This window comes from Maniola jurtina, chromosome 19, assembly GCF_905333055.1.
Source record: "Maniola jurtina chromosome 19, ilManJurt1.1, whole genome shotgun sequence".
In the NCBI taxonomy this organism is placed as follows: Eukaryota; Metazoa; Arthropoda; class Insecta; order Lepidoptera; family Nymphalidae; genus Maniola; species Maniola jurtina.
Window position 1 is genome coordinate 6205691 of NC_060047.1, and position 26539 is coordinate 6232229.

Sequence of the window (26539 nt, forward strand, 5' to 3'; positions counted from 1 at the left end):
CGCGCCCGAAGTCGCGGGCATCAGCTAGTTATCCATAATTATTTGATGTATTAAGTATTAAAAAAAAACTTGAAAATTTTGTACTGTATAAGACTGTCTAAAAATTTTACTGTAATCGACTGACATTCTCACCATAAGGTGATTACGAGGTCCACGATCCGCAGTCTTCGTATCGACTATCGATACTAACACAACTTCTAGTGCGTGCCGCACGCCAATCAATAATGTATTATTGAATGGAATCAATTCAATGTGCATCTATCGGTACCGTATCGGCGCATGTGCGAATACTATACCGTTGCATACAAGAGAAAGTGAATTGAATACTGTTAATTCACTTTAATTCATAACGAAAGAACTGACACTGAGTCTTTTTCCCCAGTTCATAGTCAAATATACCGAACACTAGCTAGTAGCTACTTCTACAATTTGCAAGGGCAAGTGTTACAAGGTCTTTGAAATAATAATAAATAATCTTCATCATCAACCCATCGTCAAATCGAGCAGGGTTTTACCATAATCTGCGTGCTGGCCAAGCGCGAATAGACAGATTACACACTTTGAGAAAATTATGGAGAACTCTCAGGCACGCCGGTTCCCTCACGATGTTTTCCATCACATTTAAAGCTGCTTTTAATAGCTTTTAATGGCTATCACTCTCTAAAATAGTAATCGTATTAACAATCTTAAAAGCATCTTCTAGTCAAGTGTGTTCCATTCCAATTTCCAACCTAGTTCTCATCATTGGTTTTCAAATTCTTATTTACATATATATAAATACAAAACTTTAAACATTCAAATGATTGTTTTACATTAAAGTAAAGTAAATAGTACGAGACGACTAAAATAACCATCTGAAAACATATGAATCAAGTTGCTATGTTGGCAAACAAAACAATTGTATTTTAAACAGAAAAGATTAATTTCCGCCGCCTCTGTTTGCGTTGTTTCGTCTATTTTGGCGGAAAAACAATAACACATGCTCTTACGAATCGGGGCAGAACACGATAAAACGAAGAAAGTGTAAAGAATAGTTCCGTGTCTAAATACAAAGACTCAATAGCTTGACGATTAAAGGAGCGGTCTGAAATCCCAAAGTTCGCTAGTTCAAACCCCGCCGTTGCACTATGGAGTTATGCATTTGCTTGTTGACACGGCACTTTTAAAGGATAAACTAGTTTAACTTTTCGTGATAATGGTTTTTAGTAATGACACCATATTTTATTCGCGGTAAAGATTGTGATGGTCTTAAAATCACAGCTGTTAGGTACAAGTGGAAGAATTTTCAAAATCCTAAATGAGAACCTGTGCTGCTGTGAAGACATCATGTCAACAGTCAATTTTGACTAAATTGCTCAACTTAAAGCTTAAAAAATAATAATTATAAAGCGTCTCTAAATAAGCCTTCTAAACATTCAGAAATATAATTCTTAGCAACAATTCAACTTTAGCATTGCGGTTAAATATATTTTAAATACTCAAACAATGTAACACAATACACATTTGTTACTTATCTAAGTTGAAATCAATACATATTCATTCAACTGGTACATATTGATTTCATGTTCTAAGATTACACCGGAGCGTGCGCAGATATCCTTGATCTGATCAGATACACGCCGAGGTATCCTACCTTATACGGCCTTGATTGCTAATACACGATTGTTTTGTCTAACCGAAATAATGATAATTATTCCTTCAAGAATTAAATAGGAAACATCCGAGTTCTTCAAATTAATTTTTGTTACGAGTGTTTACAATTTAAACAAAAACAAGTAAATTAATGTTTACCTTCAGCTTCAGAATTGAGGAGTTTCCAATAAAGCTAAGCGGAGTGGAGAAGTGTTTACGTCGACTAACCAGAATAATGATAGGTTGATCACAAGTAATGTATTAATTCTACTAAGTCATATTTTCTGTGTAATCTGATTGATCTAATGAACACGATTTCTCTCTACTCCGTTTTAGTGGTCAGACACCCTAAAAGGTGCCCTTGAAAACAATCGTGGCAAAAGAATAAATCTGTCTTAAAAACAGCAAAAGAATAAATGATTTAGTAAGTTTTTTTTTAGGTTTTACAAGCTCCTTTGAGTTTAAATGGAGAAATGGTAAGGCGTCACCTTATTGAAATACAAGGCACTATCGATTCTAGCGGGCCTGAGTTATTATTATTTCAGCCTTTCAGCCAAGAGATAATTAAATCGTCCAAATAAGCTCACTTGCGAAACTTGTAATCTGAATTTGAATAATTTATCGAGTCGCCTAATCTTCTAACTACATATTCACAGTCCCTAGCTTATTTCACTGGCTGGCATTTATTTAGTTATTTAGGCATTACGTACTTGAAATCTTCAACGCAATATTTCTATCAACAATTCGAAGTGAAAGCCAAAAGCTCAAAGTAATCCCCCAATTAGAATAGCTATCAACAACGATAACCGTAGTCCGTGGCTCGTTACTCGTAACCGTCGATCGTAAAAGCCGAAGCAATCTTACAAAAAGCCTGGACGTAAGCATTAATAAACAAAATTGATTGCTTTTCGTCGCGCAATATTTACATTTAAATTCGGGTATGCTATTCTTATGTTGGATTTAGGAACTGCCTATAGGCACGTAATCAATTAACTTAAATATACCTATATTTTAGTAGATTCTATTAAAAACACTGATATTAGGATATTTAGTGGAAAAATACTTTCGTTCTTAAATTCATAGTCTTCCTTCATTACTTGGTGTGTAATCTCCTATAGAAAAATTACTCCATGGATAAATAAATATCTATAACGGAGATATGCTGTGTGCAGATAATCTTATATCGTCCATAGAATGAACAAAAATCACTACGCATATTATAAACATGAAAGTGTTTTTTTGTTGGTTTGTTAATTTATTTATTTATTTATTTGGAAAACTTTATTGCACACACAAACATATATACAGAAATACTAGAAGGTGCAAAGGCGGCCTTATTGCTATAGCAGTCTCTTACAAGTTACTGTTACTGTTTACATAATATAACTTTGTCCCTTTTTGTTGGTACACAACATTCATTATATTATTGTTACATGATCGACCACATGAGGAATATTTATTACATCGGTCAAGAGCGAGTTGGCACTTGGCCAAAACGACAGGCGTCCGGAAAACGTTCGCGGTTCGTTGATGGCTTGGCATTGATGGACACTGAGCTCGATTGTTTATTTGAATACCTTTCTTTTAATTTTATAAATAAACTTTAGCTTAGCACATACGAAAAATTAATTTCAAATCTCATAACCATGACCGATCCTCAACTTTGACTATAAATCGGAATAATTATAATAGAAAAACCGCCATAAGAGGCACATCAATCTATTTCAAATAATAATTAAAAACAAGATAGGAATATAGGAACAATACGGTATAACATTACAATTTTAAAAGTCATCATTCATCAAGCACAATTAGACAAAAGTTAATAAATTGGATGATTCAACAAACTCCGCTTCTGGAAGCTCTTATCATAATAAACCATGTACGAGTATTAGCAAATATATTATTATCTAATTTGTAAAATAATGCAAAAACTACATATCTACGAATACTAGGACATATTATTTGTTTTGAAAAGTGGATTGTGTGTATCTATAACAATAATTAGCAACTCAAATACAGGACGATCATCAAACACAATTAGACAAAAAGCTAACAAGTTGAATGATTCAACAAACATCGCTTCCGGAAGCTCTTTCCCATATTCCTCGTCAAATACTGGACACTATATTATAGCTGTTATATTGTCAGATTGTCAAATTTTAATTACTCTAATAACTACTAAATGCTAATGGAAAATAATTAGAATGTCGACGACTCTTTAGAACATCAAAGTTTGAACTATAAATGTAAATGTACTTTGTGAGTTGAATCAGATAACAACGCGGAAACTATGTTGACTCCCTAGTCCCTAGTTCACCGCTTACTACAGGAAGTCTTTTGAAGAATGACTGTTTCTGGAATATGCACAGATGGATGGAGTGAGTAGTGACGCACCCAACGCGGATATTTACCTGAGAGACCTGAAGGATCTGGTCTAGAGAAAGAAATGATACACTAGTATTAGATAGCCATTATTACAAAGCCATTGATTATATACAAATGTTTTCAGATTCATGAATGAACGTACTGTAACTAAAACAAACTTAATGGTTATAACTAACCGGTACCTAATCATCAATCGATAACCTGGATAAATATTTAGGCTACCTAATAAAAGGTCAACTTATTCAATTCAAGGGGTGTGAGTGGAAATTACAAAATTAATAGCTCTACAATTTACATTTTCGTAAGCTATATGAACTCAGAACTATAAGAATATCTTTAAATATGATTAGATCAGGGGGCACGGCAGTGCCCCCGCCAAGACGAGCCAAACGGCGGCCGGGGCGCTACGTACCTTTTTCTCGAAGTGTTTCGCCGTATTTTCGACCCGTCATAACTTCGGTCTGGATGACGCTAGAAAGCTGAAATTTTCAGTATAAGGTGTCCTCAGCAAATTTACCAAATATACCAAGTATCAAATATCTAGCTTTTATGGTTACATATTTATTGATACCTAAAATACGCCGATTTCGTCCCTCACTGATGATCATCAAAACCTCTACTCAAAACCTCTAAGGTACTTCCCGAAGTCCTAGAAGACTGAAATTTGGTATGTAGACTAGAAATTGACTACAAACTACAGGAAAATTAAGAAATTGGAAATGCCCCCCCTCTACGCCTCTTATGGGTGAAGCAAATCTGTAAATTCTGTCGCTAGAATGCTGATATTTTCAAGATAAGATGTCCTTGGCAGATTTATTAAACGCATTGAGTATCAATTGTCTAGCTTTTATAGTTTCATATTTATTGACAGTCAAAACTTCTAGTCTGTAATTCTAGGGTACTTCCCGAAGTCCTAGAAGACTGAAATTTGGTGTGTACACTAGAAATTGCATACAAACTACAGGAAAATTAAGAAATTCAAAATTTTTCCCCTCCACTCCCACGTATGGGGGAAGCAAATTATTTGTAAAGTCTATCGCTAGAATGCTGATATTTTCAGGATAATATGTCCTTGACAGACTTATCAAACGTACCAAGTATCAATTGTCTACCTGTTATGGTTTCAGATTTATTGCCATTCAAAACCCCTCTAGTCAAAAGTTCTAAAGTACTTCCCTAAGTATTAGAAGACTGAAATTTGATATATCTGCTTTAAAATTGAGTTGCAAGATTCCACCCAAACAAACATAGTTACATACATTGCAAGTGGAATAAAAGCTTTTAAAAAAAGAGGTAACGATAGAGAGCGGGCCATGAAAATGATGTAGGTACCTACAAAAAATAGATCAAAAAAAAATCTAGGGCACCTGCCAAAAAGAAATGAAATCCCACCAAAAACATTTCATGTAAAATGTTGCCAAGACTCACAAGTTCATAATGCTTTCACTGTTAAAAAGTTATGAGATCTCTAGTAGAGCCAAGCCCCTAGCTGAGCTTAGAATTGCGCTGCCCATGGGACCTATCCCAAGTCCAAAGTATATAGCTCTTAAATGCTCTTGAGTATATCACATTTATAACAATAAAGAACAAATAACTCTACTTAGAAGCTCTGATTTTACAAACCCTAAATCTTGGTTAAAAAAGTACGGCTTGGCCGTTTAATGTTCGTGAAACTATTACATGACATAACATATTATATTAAGGTCATAAGGAATAGTTTGTTCGACAATTACTAATTTGTATTATACTTCATGATTGTCGCACAAGATATTCCGGGCTTAAATGTCATATCAGATAAAAGTACCACGAACATTAAACGGCCAAGCCGTCCTTTTTTAACCAAGATTAAGGGTTTGTAAAATCAGAGCTTGTAAGTAGAGTTATTTGTTCTTTATTGTTATAAATGTGATATACTCAAGAGCATTTAAGAGCTATATACTTTGGACTTGGGATAGGTCCCATGGGCAGCGCAATTCTAAGCTCAGCTAGGGGCTTGGCTCTACTAGAGATCTCATAACTTTTTAACAGTGAAAGCATTATGAACTTGTGAGTCTTGGCAACATTTTACATGAAATGTTTTTGGTGGGATTAAGTATTCATATAAAATTTCCTTCTTTGTATACGTAAACGCATGAAAGGTCTAGTTGAAGCTCGATAACTCTTGATGGGTTCACATTCCAAATGGCAGGATATTTCATCGTCATTGCTTCAATGGAGTGCGTTGTTGTTACCGATCAATGAACACACTCCATTCATCTTCTAGATAGCGGTTGAAAATAAAAGTATAAATAAAACGTAAAAACGATGTTGTGTTTACGTTAAAATAGCGATCTGTACAATTTAATATTAAATTCTCATAGTTTATTTCAATCCATAATCCATATGTTCGGATTTAGTAAAACACACCTTTGAAACACCGGAATATATGGAAATTGAAAGCTCATGAATATGTGTAAAGCGATTGATAGAATATAAATAATATACCAGGTAAAAATGCCGATGTTTTTATACCTACGTATAAATTTAAGCGATATTTGAAGGTTTGATCAGTCACGAACGAACACACGCGCAGTTTTTTTAGAGCTAGAAGAAAATAAATTGGAATTCAATCGTTTGTACTTTGCAAACAAAGGCGCTGTATTTATTAAAAGGGCGAGCGTGTTATTGATATGTAATATGCATGAGATACCCTTTCGAAGGTCTCAAGTGTGCGTGACTAAATTTAATATTAGTATATTTGGTTGTATATCAAATGATGTCACGATTTTACATTTTGATGTATCCTCTTTGTTAAGTCGGCGAAAAATTAGTTCAAGTGGCACGCGACAAATATTCCAGGCTTTAGCGTGGGCGTAATTTTTCAATACTTCAACAGTAACCAATTTGCATGGTAGCTTTCTGAAGTTATCAGATTTTCTGGCCGTTTATGGTGATAAGCAGTCTTTGGACTCTTGAACTAAAAGGTCAATTATTAACTCTAGGGTTTGTATAACATTCATACCTTACAAGTATTTCTTTGAAAAGTAGAATTCATCACCTGCGGTAGATCTGGCCCACGACGCGACGGACGTTTAGTTGCGAGTAGTATACTAATAATGTTGTTGGACACTATGTCAGGCTAAACTATTCTAAAATGTAACTTAATACCATGTTTACCCACTCTAACCGCTAAATTAGTCCAGAGACGACCATCATTTTGACACCTAGTTCAAATGACGCATCCTCTGACCTCCAACTGATGGCTCGCTGGTCAATTACTACGATAATGAGTTTACCGTCATATTGTGTGTTTAATGATATATTTTACTGATACATTTTAATTGACGATATACTATTTTACTCCAATTATATCATCATCAGGTGTCACCTTCAAACTGAAGCTAGAGGTGAGCCGCAGAAAATTTAAGTGGTCAATTGGTCATATCATTTTTGTCTTATTATAACAGCGAGAAAAAAGTATCATTAGCTATAATCCGCCAAAAAAGACAAATCTATATGGTACAATGGACAGTATACGATATGCACCGCCCGCATTCCCGCCGCTAAACATGCAGTAAAATCAAAGAACCACGCAAGCATGACATAGTACACATAGTACTAGCACCACATAACACTGACACATCCAAATAAAACATTCAACGTAGCTACATTTCACTTCGACGAAGCATCCTCAGGAGACGCAGACTCTACAAAGCACAATTGCAATGTGCTAGTACCTGAGTAAATGAAAACGATTTTACTTCAGTCTTTATGACGTCGAACTACTTTTATCTTCCAGATGATCACTTCAGCTTTGCTCTTTAGGCTACATGTCTATCTTGTTGTCTGGTCCTACTGTTTTACATAGATGCGAAACAGGGGTTGGGTGTTGAAGAAAAACAGGCCAGATATAGAACTTGTTAAATGTAACAGGAAAGCTCTTCGCGAACTAATCTTTACCTATACATTATTTAGAGGTTGGCACAGGATGATGAATTGAAAGTTTAGAGTGGGAAAGACGAACGCCATATTATAATTCTCGACTTTGCCAAAATATGAACTACAAGACAACAAATAGATTTCTTTATTGAATGCATAAAACAGCTAATTTCGTAAAGTTGTTCTTTTTTCGTTTAAGTTTACAAGGCAATTTTTCCAAGGCCTTTATTTTCATGTAACTTGAAGTATAAAAAGAGGCAAGGCTCATTTATTCTTGAACTTGGAAGGGCGGTCCCAAGTGTAATGTTCGGACGACACGCTAGACTGCAGTGCGATGTGAAATATGTAACCGCAATTTACGGGAAAACAACCCCAAGAAGGAACGTGGAACGGGAGAACAGCTTGAGACGACACGACAAGGTTTTATGTTGTGTATGTTGAAAATTATTGGTGCTAATTTTGTAAAGTATTACTACTCTTATAACTACCAGCTGTGTTCATAATCTAAAAGGTTTTTAGTAAAAGCAATATTTTTACCTCATGAGCCTAAAGATCACAAAATTCCGTATCATTATAATCTGCCTTAACAGATAATGATACGATCTTTTATGAATTTTTTTTTAGAAAAAGGTCCTATTAAGTGCGACAGGTTTTTGATGCAATAGTTTCGCGGATATCTACTCGAATTCTGAGGCGGACTGTACCTACTGATAAGCTTTTTAAATGGAATTAATAAAAGCAGACGTTAGATGCTTCGCGGAATCAATTGCTTCTTCGTAAAGTTATTGATAGATTAGCAGATAGAGTTTTATTATGTTAGGTACTTAACCTACATATACATACGAGTATCTTTTAAAATGCTTCGCAGAATTAATGACTGTCATTCTTCAAGCTTTGAGTCAGAGAGGATAATCCTACCACATATGTAATTTCAAAATTGCATTGGTTATTCATAAGCAAAGTGACTAAATTATATGAAACAAAATATAGTCTACACTAATACTATAAAGAGTACACTGATATAAGTATAAGAGTAACACTGTATAGAAAGAGAGTAAATTTGGTTAAATAATTTTTATTTTTCCAGGCAACCAACGATACTTTGCTTTCCTTGTGTCATTTGTATTGGAAGTTATGATCTGGATATTATGCCATGTATAACATACCTTCAACCATTGATTTTGGAAGCGCCACCCCGTTCTGTTCTTTCACCAATACATTGACAAAGCTTAGCCAAACAGGTTTTGTGCTAAGACAATTCATACAAAAAAAAAATCTCACATTAAAAATCAAAGTTTAGAGACCTTGACACCAAGATGCCTCACGATTTAAAATTCAAATTGTTACTAACAATTCATTTATGCGTCGCGCTCTCGTTTCTAATAACGTATGCCATTACTTGTTGAAAACGTAAGCACTCAAAGGATGCTGTCCTCAGAACTATAGACAGCACAAATAGTAAACTAACAAATACGAGTTTCCTCAATGGCAGTAATATTTGTAAGAAAATAATTGCTTACTTTGCTAAAAATTTAAGCATAAGAAACACAAATCGTACTACTGATACTCATTATTCTATTATCACATCAAAGGTCAAGTATAAAGGGTCTCACAAGATAGTCTGTTGTTCCGATCAGATTTCATTCAGAAGAGAAGAGTTCGCCCGCACATCGGAACGAGTATGCACATTTTGTCACAGCAATTTATTTAGATCTTTTTTTGCATAAATAACATTGAAGGCCACAAATACTTCCAAAAAATGCATTACCATAGGAAGAGTATGTTGCTAAGGCTTTGTAGAAAAACATCTAGTAGCGAAGCTTCAAAGACATACATGCCATGTTAGTTGTTACTCTATATTCCTAGGACTGACTCTTAGGCGCGTCGCTCACTGCTAAGTCGAGGCGGCGTCGCGGCTTCGTCGCGGCACGGTCGAGGCGTAGTCTTATGGAGCAGTCGAGGCACGGGCGGCTATGCTTCCTTTTAATTCGAAATCATTCAAAATGTCGTCCTTGCACTCGTACAAGTTATTAATTTAAATAGGAGACGAGTTTGGGTGCACCCATATTTAAGACATTGCGGCTACGCTCTAAAAGAACCAAATTGGTTCTTTTAGAGCGTAGTGTGCTACGCGTGACTTGCGAAAGTATCCTGACAATTTTAAAAAGTTTTATGGAATATCTCAAGAAAATTTCTATTTGCTATTGCAAAACACGAAGAATATATACAGAAGAAAGACACTCATTGGTGGAAATCGATTTGCCCAGAAGAAAGGCTATTGATTACTCTAAGGTATGTATTTTATTTATATATTTCGTAAGGTATAAAGGTAGGTATTAATCTACTATTCTTAATATTAAATGGGCGTTTCTTCTCAAAATATTATTTTGGATAATGGTTTCATCGGGTTCAATAAATTTAACATTGCTTTCAATATCGTCAGGCATATTGATAACACGTCTAAACGAAGCAAAACTCGAAACAAAATGACAAAATGGCGACGGCGTGGCGGCGTGGGCACATATGGCGCCCCCGCCGCGCCTGCACCTCGCCTCCGCCGCGCCTGCACCTCGCCCGTGCCGCGACTGTATAATATGATGAGCGCACCGATATTTATTTCTAAAGAAAACCTAGACGCGGCGCGCCACTTGTGCGCCCTAGCCTCGACGCCGCCTCGACTCTTGAGTGTGTGAGCGACGCGCCTTAGATCCGAGGATTTCGCAGTTTGTCCCCAAATTAGCCATTAATGTTGACGAGTGCCAATGGGACCCTATCTCATACTAAGTTTCCGCTGTCCGTTTGTCTGTATGTCAGCAGACTGTATCTTATATTCAAATTTTCAGTGTGTAAGTACCTATTTTTATTGCCGCTATAACAAAATAGGTATACCTAGTAAAAACCAAGACGGCGAATTTTAAAATGGCCACCATTCAACTTGAAAATAAAAGTACAGTGTTACATCTTGTAAGATGGTACGAATCCATTCGTATACGAATCTGACTCGCACTTGACCGATTTTTGTTCATATTTGACTGTTTAAAATAAATATGATCAATAGAAAAAATCCTCAGATAATTCTAAAATAATACCAGTTTTCACATTAATTTCTTCGCAAATACATCGATGATCACCAATTAAAACAAACAACGGCGTTAAAATAGAACCCATGTTCGGTTCCGCGCAGTTAACATACTAACAAGCGTGAGAAAACTCAAACTTGACCCAGTGAGCTGCATTTCTCGCCACATTATTCTTTCTAGATAATATTGTTCTATGCAATACAATCATATTACTTCTGAAAGTTTTCGATAAAACCAATCGAAACCGAGAGAGTTAATATATAGTATGAAGTCGGTTAAAAAAGGGATTCAACCCGATTGTAACTACATATATGACTTCAGTGGGGTTATCCTGACATTGAGAATTATGCTAACAGTGTAATCCACAGGTACCCATATTCCATACTAATATTATACGCGTAACTGTGATATTAAAATTGTGTCAGTTTGTGTGTTTCTTAGCTTTACAAGGCCAATCTGTTTAACCGATCTTGACGTTTGGTTAGAAATATCAGGAAGAGTTAGGTATTGAGTAAATATCATAGGCAATTTTTTATCCCGGATAGTTAAATACTTAACTATTTAGTTTTTATTCTCTTTTATAGTTCTTGCATCGTGGTGACGGACATAGGCTACTTTTTTTACCTTGGAAAATTTCCAATGGGACTAAAGGTTCCTATTGGACTTAAAACTTATATCAATGCGGGCGAAGACGAAGTTGAAGTTTACTTTAAATTGATGACCAAAATCCGACCTTGTAGAAAGTAAGCAATAGTCCTTCAAAAGATGCGCAAACTATAAATTAATAGTAGACAGTCCTCGTTTTCCAAAACGCCATAAGACCAGGGTCGCGTTGAATTTAGTTGCATTAATTCTTCATGACCTCGGCAGAAACGTGCCTCTGCCATATTAACCCTGCTCAAACTGCATTCTGCGGTACAATTGTCCTTGTTAATAAAAACCATTTCCATAATAATGCATTTTAAAATTAACAACGCAATGTGAGGTGAAAAACTAACCTTGAACTCTGAACATTTCCATTACACAAACATTATGAAACATACAACGAGAATTCCGAAAATTGGAAATTGCAATGTAAAGAAAGTAATATAATAACATATTCATATAATTAGGTGGGAAACTTTATAATTTTGGCTCAGCAATAAGTTAATGACACACATTCAGAGTCAGAATTACCTGATATTATAATGGATTCCCAACTTATTTATTCAGACCCAAACAGTAAATAGAATACCTAATCAAAATTAGAAATGTATAAAAAATACAGACACCAGTAGTCATAAAAAAGCAAATGAAGCATTTAAATTAAAAATTGAACAAACGTCACAAACACGTAGGCACTGAAAGAACATATTTTTGTATAAAAAAGGAAGGTGAAAAAAAAGCAAACTTTGAGTCTGTAAAGGTAGAGGTACTTAAAAACATTTTAAAATTAACTGCGCAAATCCTAACTCCGCAATATCACAGAAAAAATCTTTTTGATAAGAAGGGAATGCAATGTTTTGTAAACTGTAGCCGTGTAACGGAACGGAAGCAGAATGACTTTACATTCCATTGTCTTTTTCTCATTTTGCGTTCACAATTGTTTATAGGAATGTTATCACGAAATAAGAAAATTGAATTTAAGTAGGTACTTGTAGAAATAAAAATAGCAGAGTTATTAAGTTTCAGATTTTTTCACGAAGGAAAATTGTATACCGCGCTAATTAAAAAGGTTATTATTATAGTCTAGACTCTGGGCAATAAGAAAACACAGTTATGAGGTGTTAGGTAATGTCCGCAACAACCCAGGATTTTTGAATATTAAACCCTCTAAGGGGGTAAAATTGGAATTTGAAATTTGTATAGTCCACTAACTAATAAACCGATTTTAATTTAGTTTTTTTTGTTTGAAAGGTGGTTTGGTCGAGAGTTTTCTTAGCTATAATCCAAGAAAATCGGTTCAGCCGTTGGAAAGTTATCAGCTCTTTTCTAGTTACTAATTTTTAATCAACACTTGTTTTTTCTAATATTTTTAAGGGGCTTTTATATGTTGTGCTACTTATGATAAGCAAAGACTCAACTGCAGTTTCGAGAAGTACCTATAGATTTCACCGAGAAGAATAAAATATATCAGAAAAAATTGGAGTTATTTAGTTTATTATTGCATCGTGTAGTAACTGGGTAACTTGTATGGGTGTATGGTATCTTAAGATACTTGTTGATAAAATCTATACTGACACGGCTTCGCCCAGCGAAGATAAAAGATCAAGTGTCGTTAGATGTGATCTTGTGAAAAGTAGAGCAACCACGTGTAGCACAGCAGATTTTATTAAACTTTAACCAGAAAGCAATAATAGTGGGTATATTACTCTGTCCAGCCGGGCGATTCAGAACACTCGATTCGGTAAGTTACCGTTCGATAAGACGTACTCTTCATTGAAAAATACGTCTTATCGAACGATAACTTACCGAATCGAGTGTTCTGAATCGCCCGGCAGGCCTGAAATAAAGCAATTTAATGGTAATAAGTAATGGTGAAGTTATATTAATAATATTTATTAATTAAGTGATCCATCCATTCATAATTATTAATAGACCATTGTAGAGTTAGAATGAAGGTGATAATCATGCGAATCTAGAAAAACTCGAACGGTATCTGTTTAAAATATCTTCATAATTATCACGATCTCAATCAATCGCAGTCCCTTACTGAGCTTGATATTTATGTCTTCTTTTAGAATGAGAACGGTATAGGCCATAATCGACCACGCTGGCCAAGCGCGAATTAGTAAGCTTCACACACCTTTGATAATATTATAAATCTTGATCATTCTTGATAATATTTTCAAAGCATCTCAGGCATGGAGGTTTTTTCACGGTTGTATTTAATTGCTCGAAACACACCAAATACCGAAAAGTTAGAAGGGCGTGCCCAAGAACGACCCCCATACCCTCCGAAATCATGACCGAAATCTAGCACTAAGCCTGTACCACTTTAAAATATCTTATCCAGTTAAAAATAAACGAATATAGAAGTAGGTATAATTATACGACTGTCTCGCATGAAATAACTCTGGAATGATTCACGACCACGCCGGTCACAACTCTGCAATTATGCTATTTTAGATCTTCGCACATGTTTGGTCTTTAAGGTTTTGCAACAAGCACAAGACCTTTACTATTTTTTAGAGCCTTTTTTTATTAGTTGCTTTGTTCGAATATTGTCATTCCGTCGAAATTAGTAACTGATTATTCGGCTACTTTCAATTTTCATTTCCAGACACGTGTGGTTTGACTGACAGTAGATGATTGTGGTTCAATTGGGCTTCACTGATGATCGAGGTATGAGGTACAGTTTGTGATGACATATGGCAGAACAGTCGAATTCGGTTCGAACTCGTTTGGTTTTTGTAATTACTTTTCAAAATACAATGACAACAGTCTAAAGTGGGCACAGAAAACCCCTAATGGCATATGGCAGGATAGCCATGTTTGGACTATTAATTTCGTGAATAATTTTCTATATTCTTAGATATATGATGAAAAAAATTTAATTAAAAAGTTTTAAAAACTTACAACAAAATACTTCTTATCTCATAAGCTTATCTCTACGAAATGAATGAATAACATTAATTATTATCATTAAACTCATTCAAACTAACTTGTTGGATGTCATTTTCTATTGGGAAAAAAATCCGTCTTTATCAATAAAGATAAAATTTGGGTAGATTCCTCCGACATCGGTGGATAAAATGCTTCGAAAGTTTGGGAAGGGCGGAATAACGATCCATAAATTCAAAAAGGGGGATGAGGGTACGTAACGGGGTGGTAGGTGGGGTTAAAACTTTTGATCTGGCATTACGTGGGATTATAATACCCAAAATGTGTGCCAATCCGCACTTATCACCAAATAGCCAAATAGGGTTCGGCACCCTACTCATTCGGAGAGGAGACCCGTGCTCAATAGTGAGTCGTCAATGTATTGATGACGATATCTCAAATGAGAAACTAATTTGTAATTACAGAATTCATAGTAAGCAATTAATTATATGTTTGTATTGATTAATATCGTTTGGTCTAGTTGTTATCACTTATTTACAATGTGATGATCGTCTTAATTTCAGTGGGGTAGGTATCTAGAAATGAAGACGAGTGATGAACAAATATCATTATTTAAATGATGCATCACATCTCATTTACGTCTCATAATTTAATATGGTTTTGTGACCAATTGAGATGACTGGATGATTGGTGAATCATATTAGAACATTTAAATAAATCGTGGGCTGATTGTGTTAGATGTGAAATATTAAATAAAACGTCTCTTGAGTGTTTAATTAGACGTAATTTATACTACGCAGATTCTTTTAAGCAATGTGTATGAATAATAAATATTTCTTCAGTATATACATAACCTCTCCGTTTTCCCTGACAGAAGGGTATGCGTTAGGCATTTCCTGTATATATAAAAAAAAGTAAATAACGGTATTACTTAATGGCAGAAAATATTGGAAAACCCTGTCGTCAATTTTCGTCACACCAGTAAACACACTACACAACAATATTAGTGATAACGAACAATAATTAATAAGGACAAAATAAGCAAATGGTATACAATCTCTGTCTTCGTTCAATACTAATAGTGCAATCGATTGTTTTGAGTGCTGACAAAAAATTAAATAAGCGATTTGATAAAGAAAAGAACAGAAAAAAGGAAACAAGCTGCAATTTTAAGTAAATTTAAGGTAAACAAACGCTACTTAAAAATAAAATATATCCAAAATGTTATTTTGAATTTAAAAGAGATTACGTTTATTGAACTTTATTGTGATATAATCCTCGTTATGATTTAATAGTGGCCTGACAAAACTGAATGTGCGATCGTAAATCAAATTAATCTAATGAACCATCAGCCAGCAGTTGTTCCATACATCAATCAATGGCACGACAATACGACGGCACAATCAAATAGTACAACACCGTGTACAACTGTGTACTTTGGAGTTGGACACAGCTATACACAATATTGTGCTAGTAAAGTTTTAAGCTTGAACAATTTTGGAAGTGGTTTCAATATTTGAGTGAATTCTTTTTAAGAACAGCTAAAATATAAACTTACTAGACGATGCTCGCGATTTCATCTGGGTGGATTTAGGTGTTTTTTAAATGCCGTGGGAACTCTTTGCTTTTCCGGGATAAAAAGTAGCCATGTCCGTCCCCGGATTGCAAGCTAAATCTGTAGCTTTCATTAAAATCGGTTGTGGTTGGGCCGTGCAAAGCTAGGAGACAGACAGATAGACAGACACACTTCCGCATTAATAATATTAATAGTGTGGATAGTGTGGATTTTTTATAACACTGAAATGGAAAATAACACTTACTTGTATATGTAAGCTAGAAGATACAAAATACAAACAGTCATTATTTGTATTAAATCGAAGCGCCCAACCGGGGTATCAGGAATTAAAATTGACACTTTGTGGTCTTCCTGTTATTACTTTGCTGACAGATGTCTCATTACTAACATTTAGTTCCGAGTGCGTACGCTCACGTGACGCTCACTGCTGCTATCAGCGTCAAATAACGAAAATCAAGTGTCTTCTACGGTAGTACTTGTATTAAGTAGTGTAGTAGGTAGAGGTCAGCTTTGATAAACTGATACCAAACCACAGAATAGATAAAAGATAATAATAAAAATAAAATACCAATATGTACTTGAATGTATCCAACGAACTTAACTTATTCTGTAACTTAACAATGACTAAACTTAAGCTTGCCGTAAACAAACTATCTTCATACTACATGCCATAAATCATGTTTCAAGGTAGTTTCCAATGAGATGAAACAGTAAATCTTCTAATTTGATAGTAAATACTGGATGATAAACAACTAAGTACTAGATAATTTCTAATCAAAATTCTCGTACTAAAACGATCAACATTGTTATCGACTAAGCAAGTGCAGGCCGCCAATTATTCAGGAGCTAGTACCGGCAACTTTGTGTTTTAATGAGCTGATTATTTCAATGGCTGGATCGCACGCAACACTGCTATATTGTGTTTATATGTGTATAAATGAATGTAATGAATGTAATAATAGAATTGTTTGCACCGTTTTCAATATGCCCCCTAACAAAGGGCGTTTAATAACTATAAAATAAGTTAATCTATAAATAATAATGTCGACTTATTTTTTCATTCCCATATCAGCTTAGTTTATCGGTTCTGATAACATACCAGTTAGTACAATATTAATAATAATTAGAGTTGTAACTGTTTTTAGGGTTCCGTACCCCAAAAGGAAAAACCGAACCCTTATAGGATCACTTTGTTGTCTGTCTGTCTGTTTATCTGTCTGTCCGTCCGTCGTGTCTGTCAAGAAACCTATAGAGTACTTCCCTTTGATCTAGAATCATGAAATTTGGCAGGTAGGTAGGTCTTATAGCACAAGTACAGGAATAAATCTGAAAACCGCGAATTTGTGGTTACATCATTAAAAAAAAATTAAAATGTGTTTCAATTTTCAAAGTTAGATAACTATACCAAGTGGGGTATCATATGAAAAGACAATCACATTAAAAAACAGATTTTCATTTATTTTTTTGCATAATAGTTTTTAATTTATCGTGCAAAATGTCGGAAAAATACCCGAGTACGGAACCCTCAGTGCGTGAGTCTGAATCGCACTTGGCCGGTTTTTTTTTAAATATTATTTTGGTTTGAGCTCCAAATAATTACTTTACTACTTTAATTTTCCATGAACATAACAAAGGTTGCGAGATGAGAGGCGAGAACTCATAGGTAGGCACATGTACACAGGATCAAACACGCTCTAGTGGTTCGAGTAACAACATCAACACCACAAGGGCACCACAAAGGTGTCCTTGTTAGCATATAAAGTATTTACTATCTCGACACGTCTTAGTAGTTTATCTAATCCATATAATTTACTGTATCCATTTAGAAACATAAAGTAAATAACTCCATTATTAAATAAGGGATCTATAGCTGAGCCTTGCAGTACATCTACAATTATTATAAGCAATTTAAAACACTTTACATCACCTGTACGTGATAATTTAAGACAGCATAATTACTATAATTTAACTTAAAGAATGTCCTGTCGTGTCTAGTCAATGAAATAACACATACACGACCATTAAGGTATTTTCGCTTTCAACAATGTTATGGTAATGCTCAGTTAGTAACTAATTTGCTTGTTAATGAAAATTTGTCATAGTTATTTCTGGCGCAACGTTGTCCGTATGTTGAGCCAAATGTACCGACATGTTCACACACTCACCTCAAATTGAAGTTCAAGGATCAAACGATGACGATCACTTATAAAACAATGACCTGAAACTGTTACTAACGGTAAACGACCGAGGTTAACGGAACAGCAATGATATATTAGTCATTTTCCTTTTACAGAAAGTCTCACACCTACTGATAAAATATAAGATAATCATTTCACCGGTTTTCTCACACGTGAAGTCGGACATACATAAGCTATAATAACATAATATGTTCGACTTTTACTATATAAATACTCGTATTACCTGCTGTGAATAGTTTAATAACATTGAGTATAAGTTTTAGCAAAAAATTACATTTATTGCGTAACTTTGTCATAATTTAAATAGTCTAGACACTTTTTTAATTGGATTTTGGATGCAAAACTACGCCGTTTTAACTATTAACCTTATAAGGGGATTAGGTATACGTAAATATTTTAGTAACGAGGCGTTAAGTCAATCCAATTAAATGTAAGCTATAAAAAGGGCCAGGTCAACCACAAATAAGCGCTACCTTTTTCTAGACGGTGATAAAATCCGATTTCGATCAACGTAGACCCAAATATAACAAATAAAAGATATTACACGCGAACGCACGTTGGTTTTCGTTGACCTCTGTTAACTTTGACCTTCGCAGTGGTCATCTGTTTGTATTTAAGGTTTACCATAAATAATAAAATATATGAACAAGGCTTCTTACACAATAGTTATTATCATTGGTGTAGGTTAGTAGTTAGTAGGTACGAACAGATCAAGTAGCCTTATATTTCTTTGATTTGACGTCACCATAGTCTAATATTTGACATATCGTCGAGTCAGGATCAAGCCAAGAGACCCCTCACTCTAGTTTACTCTCCCCTGAACCTTGCCTAAACTCCAAAATTTGCGCTATAATATAACATGCGGAAAAAGACCTATCAATTTTATTGTTTAGTAGAGATTTGTGCAAAACTCATACACATTTTATAACTACATGAAATAGGTACTAGTTTCACTGGCCTTAATCTGTATGACATTTTATGTACAAGGAAGGAGTTGCTCTTACTACTTCGACATTTTTTATTTATTTATAGACTAGCGCTTGGCTGCAATCAGACCTGCTAGCAAGTGATTATGCAGCCTAAGATGGAGCGCGCTTGCCTAGAAGTTGCATATTCACTCTTGACTTGAAGGTACCCATATTAAGATTGGACACATACATAATAATTATTATTATATCCAAAAATAATCCGAGAAAATTTATCAGGTTTAAGAACGGCCTAGCGTAGGCGACTGGGCGAAGGATATAAAGGTAGCGTATTGTACTACCCACGATAGGTTAGAATTAGTCAACGTCCAAAACGGCAGCTGACCGTCTTGTCCGGCCATTAACGCTAAAAGCTTTATTGATTTCGTATATTAGGCAGCGAGGGGACCAAGTGGTCATTACGAGGGGAAGGAAAAATTTAGGGTTACTCACAACGTCACACAACAGATTCTTTACAGACGTCTTTAAACTGAAATTAAAACAATTTGGGCAAAACTGCTATAAAGCAGTGCTACTAACTTGAAGGAAGTAATACAAAACTAAATACTCTTACTATGTCTTGTCTATTACTATGTCTTGTTGGTGTACAATAAAGAATATTTTACTTTACTTTACTTTTTCTCTTGAATTTCCGGATAGATAAAATAGGGTCAATCTGAGTTCATTCTATACTTTATGATATACGGGGGTCAAATGTGAGGCAATATCAATAAAAGGCAACGGCAAGCATATAATGTGACAAAAAGATTTATGTATTTCATAAGCACACACGAAGGGAAATATCAATTTAGGGTCACGGACCGATTTTCTTGGATTATAGTTAAGAACACTCTCGATCAAGCCACCTTTCAAACAAAAAAAAACTAAATTAAAATCAGTTCAGTAGTTTAGGAGCTACGATGCCACAGACAGATACACAGATCACACACGTCAAACTTATAACACCCCTTTTTTGGGTCGGGGGTTAAAAATAGTGTCTATCAGATAAATAATTACTAACTAAGTCCTTAATAAAAAACTTCGATCTGTTCTAAAAGTGTTACTAATGTAAAACTTTAGAATAGGTCTAATTAAGAAGACTAAATATTCGATAATTATCTCAAAATTGCTCGGCTTCTTTCCTTAATAACAGCAGATGAAATAATTATTTCATTCTCACGCGAACCAAGTCACGGGTTACGGATTGGACGCCCTATAAAACAGCTACTTTATCTGACCGCCGTATTTCGTTTTGGGCTATTAAACAAATCATCATGACTTATTGACGCGTTGGCGATTCACAACTTATTCAAGTCAAATTTATACCTCACGACCTTGAGATACCCCTTTCTCGGGCTATTATTGTATAAGTTTTGTTTGCTTATCTAGTTAAACAAACAAGCGAACATTGACCCCAGACGTGAAAGTGAACTTGGAGTCACCTGTTGCTATAAAGCGACCATTAACCAATTTACAGCACAATCAAGCACTGCACTTAACTGGTATAGATTATGATCGCTGAAAAATTAAACATAATTTCTTTGCAGGTGCAGGAAGCAACGCCTATCCAACCAAGATTGTAGATAAGTATCTACCTAATATAGAAAGACATACTTCATTGACCATTTATTACGGCAATTACAAACACTAAAGAAATAAGACGAAATAAATAACTGATAGTAATCAAAAAAGGACAAAATAGAACATGCCACTCAGAAAACATAATGAGCGATAAATATTTTACACGCAATGTTAGTTTTTAGGATTCCATACCTCAAGGAAAAAAAAGGACACTTATATGATCACTTATGTCTGTCGTTACCTGTATGTCTGTCGTGCCTGTCAATTCGGGTGAAATAAAACCTGTAGGGTACCTACTTCCCGTTGACCTAAAATCGTGAAGTTTGGCAATTAGCAATGTCTTATAGCACAAGTAAAGGAGAAATCCGAAAACCGTGAATTTGTGGTTACTTACACCAAAAAAAATTAGTGTCCACGACCAAATAATAATTAGTTGACTAAATCACAACAAGATGACACTGGCCGTCATTTACTTGGAGTGTTGTATAGATGTTGGAGCGATAAGTTTTTATTATACTGGTTTGAGATTTTTAGTACGAAAACCTTCGTGTTCTATCAGTCCGACTCGCACTTGACCGTTTTTTTATTAATTAATCTGTAGTAATTTCCCTCCCTCCAACTAAGCATGACACCTGTGTTAATATCGAGAACGAAAATAGCCCAACACATACCCTTTCCCGTCTCGTTAGTGACAATTCGAAAATTCTGAATCCATTTAAAAGGTAGGTACCGAAATCCCTAATCCTATTCCGGGACTAGCAAATTAATGACTTTCGTATCTCCCCAAGCATAAATCAGCACAAATTCAGAACTTTGCTATTAAAGTTATAACTCAATAAATTCAAAACTTTTCAATTAAAGTTATAACTCAATTTGAAAAGACCGCCTATCCAATCTTGGCGTTGAATTTTGTTCATTTCATATTTTGTGGTGTAGGAAACGACCACTTCTACATATGACCGACAATTACTGCTTTTGGTTTCTCTGTTTAACTCAGTAGACAATAATAAAAAACACTTCCGCTAAGCAAAATCATTATCAAGTTAATCTTTAATTCACGGTCTATTTTTATAAAAATAAAGTGTGTGCTACAGTGAAGCATAATGTTGTTAATTCGCGAATTTACATGGCTCAAGTATATTAAAATTAAACAGCTATGAAATAAGCATATCAACAAACCGAACGTTTAACCAATTTGCATAATCCTTTATGGAGTTGTCACCAACACTCGAGGTGAATCACAATCAGTACCTACGACCGACTGGTACACGTACCTGAAATTGAAAAAAAAAACGTTATTCGTAATCATATCAAGTATGATATAGTATTATAACAAATGTACATTATCTTTTTCGAATTTACTTCACAAAAAAAAAAATCTAAAAAAATTAAAAAAAAATTGCCTGGGAATCAAAATCTATAGTCAATCACGCTCTACAATTATTAGGTATCGTAAATTCTAAAATAAACTAGAATATAACAGCTTTTTATCCAAATAAACGTTTAAAAAGGACTTTTGAATCGTGTAGTCACTAATGAATATACTATCACAGGTTGTAAATTAATTGTATATATAGCGAATAAAAATTAAATTAAAAATTTAAAAAACCCCCGACACATAAACCTCTAAAAAGTAAAAAAATAATAGGTAAATATGTATGGGCCCTTTAAGAATAGTATAAATAGTAAAGTTTTATCCAAGCGCTCGTTGCGCCAGGGGACCGCTACCTATGATAAACTATGAAAGTCATCTGTTGTAGAAAGAATAGTTTTTGTTAACTTTAGCGGTCCCCCGACGCAACGAGCGCTTGGATAAAACTTTACTATTTATACTATTCTTAAAGGGCCCATACATATTTACCTATTATTTTTTTACTTTTTAGAGGTTTATGTGTCGGGGGTTTTTTAAATTTTTAATTTAATTTTTATTTCACGCTTTTTAAACTTTATTCATAAATTACCGTTTATTTGTGCCATTCTAAAACCCAATTTCTATAATAATATAAATCCAATAAGGCAGCTAATATCTCTTCAAAAGTAACATCAATGTTATGTTAATTATACGTTCCATGAAATATTTTTGACCGAACATCACTAAATCAAGAATTATCTGAATGACTCACATAGTTTAACACGACCAAAACGAAATATCTGTTTCTAACATGTCGTTGCTTTAAAAATGTACCCATTTTACGTAGTCGTATAATAGTTCGCTTTTCAAGATATACCTACGATTAAATTGAAATCGACTTTCACCCGATGAAATAAGGAATAAAGTGGCGTGTATTTCATTTTGTTTGTTATTGCATGTCAAATTTTTATTTGACATAACTTTCAAAAACCGGTCAAGTGCGAGTCTGCCTCACACATGAAGAGTTCCGTACAAGTTTTTTTTTATGTAATGACAATTCAGTTGTCAGATTTTTCTCTTTACTTGGGCCACAGGAGTAGAGTGCTTGGGCTATAAGATATTGCTACCTGCCTTTCATGATTCTACGTAAACGGGAAGTACCCAATTTATAAGTTTTGATACTCTTGAAAGATGACACACAGACAGACAACGAAGTGGTGAAGGAAAACACCGTCAGGAAACCTGCATGCTTGAGAGTTAGCCATAATGCTCCCTCAAAGGTGCGTGAGGTGTGCCAATACGTGCTTGGCCAGTGTGGTAGCTTTCCATTCTGAGAGGAGACTTGTGCTCAGTAGTGAGCCGGCGATGGGTTGATCCTGATGATGATGAATTTTAAACGTATTTTGTCAAAGTAAATAAGCTGAGTTCAAGCAGATAAAATAAAAAGAAGGTGCGCCTAATGCATCATCCAAACCTGCGCGACAAAGCGACTACGATGCGGGAACCTCAGCCGCGCGGAGGGTCATCGCCTCCTACGATATTTAATGGTGCCATGCACACCTACGCGACTACAACAGTCGAGGCTACCTACAACATCTTTTTTTTTCTACAGATACCTACTGAACTCTAAAAATAGTTTGACTATGGTTTGGGTTTGGGTTGATTGTTCGTGGCCTTTGGTTGACTGTTGGATATTATAATTGAATTGATGATTTCTCGTATAACTGTGATTATAATATTTTATAAATTAGAAACTCCGCGCCTACGATCCAAAGTATCGGAGTTTTCCAAAACATTATTTTCAAATAAATAATTATGTATCTAGGCAACGTCCATCTTGACAACTTGACATTTGCCAATTGACATAATATTATGAACCTCTGTTACAATAGTGAAAGATCCCAGGGCCACCAGCCGTCACGTATTTTCTGACGAACGAAATGTGGACGATTGAGTAGTGTTACTATGTACTAAGAACGCATGCCTACAGACCTGCTAGCTTGCTTAGATGGCCAATTTTCAGGTATCAGGTAATCAAGGTACATAAAAACATTACTTACCTCACGTAAATTCTCCAATTTTTTTAATTTTTAGCAGATTTTTTTTAATATTAATAATTAATTGACATAAGTAAACTATAAGAGAGTGAGAGAGAAGTCAATATATCCTAATACATGTCTTACTCAGTCTCATGCGCGTAGATAATGATGCCCTCGCGCTCAAACCCACAGAGGCATTAAAATTGAATTTAGGGGATGATTGGCCCTCTCGATCGGTCTGTCTTCTTGTAAAAGGTTTTAAAATAGTTGTCTGGTGGACATATATAAAAATGGAGCATCAGAATTTACGTGCAGTTAAGTAATTACTTATTTTGGGAGCCTTAAAGCGTCTGCAAAGCAATACGGCCGACGCGGGAAGTGTCTGGGAGTATCGGCGACATATTTTTAAGGATATTGCCTAAAATATACGTAAAAATCAGTTTGGCGAATTCACGTGAGGTAAGTAATGTTTTTATGTACCTTGATTATCAGATACCTGAAAATTGGCCGTCTAAGCAAGCTAGCACGTAGGCTAGGCATGCTTTCTTAGTACTTACTAACACTACTCAATCGTACATATTTCCTGTGTCAGAAAATACGTAACCTCTGGTGGTCCTGGGATAAAAGTAATAAGAAAACCAGAAAAGAGCTGATAACTTCCAAACGGCTGAACCAATTTTTTTGGATTATAGCTAAGAACACTCTCGATCAAGCCACCTTTCAAACAAAAAAAACTAAATTAAAATCGGTTCATTCGTTTAGGCGCTACGAGGCCACAGACAGATACACAGATACACATATACACAGATACACAGATACACAGATACACAGACACACAGATACACAGATACACAGATACACAGATACACAGATACACACGTCAAACTTATAACACCCCTCTTTTTGGGTCGGGGGTTAAAAATAAATTATAAAGCAGCATTTTTTGTTCAGTGAAAAGTAGGTTTTTAGATAGAATATGTTTTGCAAACTTAACAAACGCGAACGTTTAGATAACAATGCTTTGGAATAAATAATGAATTACAACTAGTTAGTATGAAATGACCAAACTAATTATAAATTCACGAGATGTGGGCGGCTATTTTATCAAAACAAATGTTTCAGCCCACTCATAATAACCGTTTAACATATAAACATGTGTGTGACATAGAATTTAGGTCGCCAAACAGAGACCCAATGCGTAACATTGGACATTCTAGTACAGAAACTCTCTGGTTATTTTTAGGGTTGCGTACCTCAAAAGGAAAAAAGGAACCCTAATTATTGTCCTAATTGTGTAGGTAATTTATGTCCACATCAAAATGTACAAAATGTGAAACAAGATAAAATCTTGTTGCTTTTTCTTAACTAAGCTATAAAATACTTCACGTAGACGAAGTTTTTTAATCGTAGGAAATTCTGCACTGCAAATTTATAATTAAAAGCACGCTCTAGATGAAGAATGCTAAGAATATGAGACCTCCGGTAACTAGTTCTTTAATCTGCATTTTGCTTTACATTTTTACCTAGTATTAAATCTATACTAATATTATAAAGAGGTAAAGTTTGTAAGTTTATTTGTAGGAAGTAATCTCTGGAACTACTGAACCGATTTTAAAAATACTTTCCCTAGTAGAAAGCTACATTATTCTTGAGTGACATAGGCTATATTTTATTTTCAAAAAAATTAAAAATCCCTACAAATAATGTAATAAGTTACTTGTGCGAAGCCGGGGCGGATCGTTAGTGTTTTAAAAAGAGTGAAGAGCGATGTGCTAGGTAAATATTTGAGAAAATCGTACCTACTCGTATCACACGCAAGCCCGCCACGTGTTGGTAATGCGGTTAACAAGTAACTGGGTATTTTAATAAAAACATTCCCCTCGCTGCAGTAATTACAAGAGCTCCGCTGTTATAAGGGTCGCAGGCAATCAAGGGCACTCGGACCCTCTTGAGTTATTAATATATTCATACATATTTCATTAAAAATCGCTGCAACTTTATTAAAAAATTCTTCAGCTATATTTGTTTTATCGCTCGTAAGTTATTGTATTCAAAAAACTGAATTATTTTTTACAACTTTGTGAAACCCGTCAAACCCTATAATTAAACAAAGCACCTATCATCTGCTTTAGATATATTTAAATCAATAACAGAATAAAAGTATAATATGGATCTACATTATTTATAGGAATCTGTCACTCTTTAAAAAAAACTGAATAAATATCTCATTCTAAATCACTCCCATAATTAATCTTAATGTAATTAAAG

General features: G+C 34.8%; 1 protein-coding gene across 9 annotated transcripts in view; it reads right to left on the bottom strand.

Moving 5' to 3' along the window:
- Positions 1-26539, bottom strand: part of LOC123875122 (phosphofurin acidic cluster sorting protein 1) — a 126231-nt gene that overhangs the window by 78245 nt on the left and 21447 nt on the right. The gene's annotated exons all lie outside the window — the stretch shown is intronic.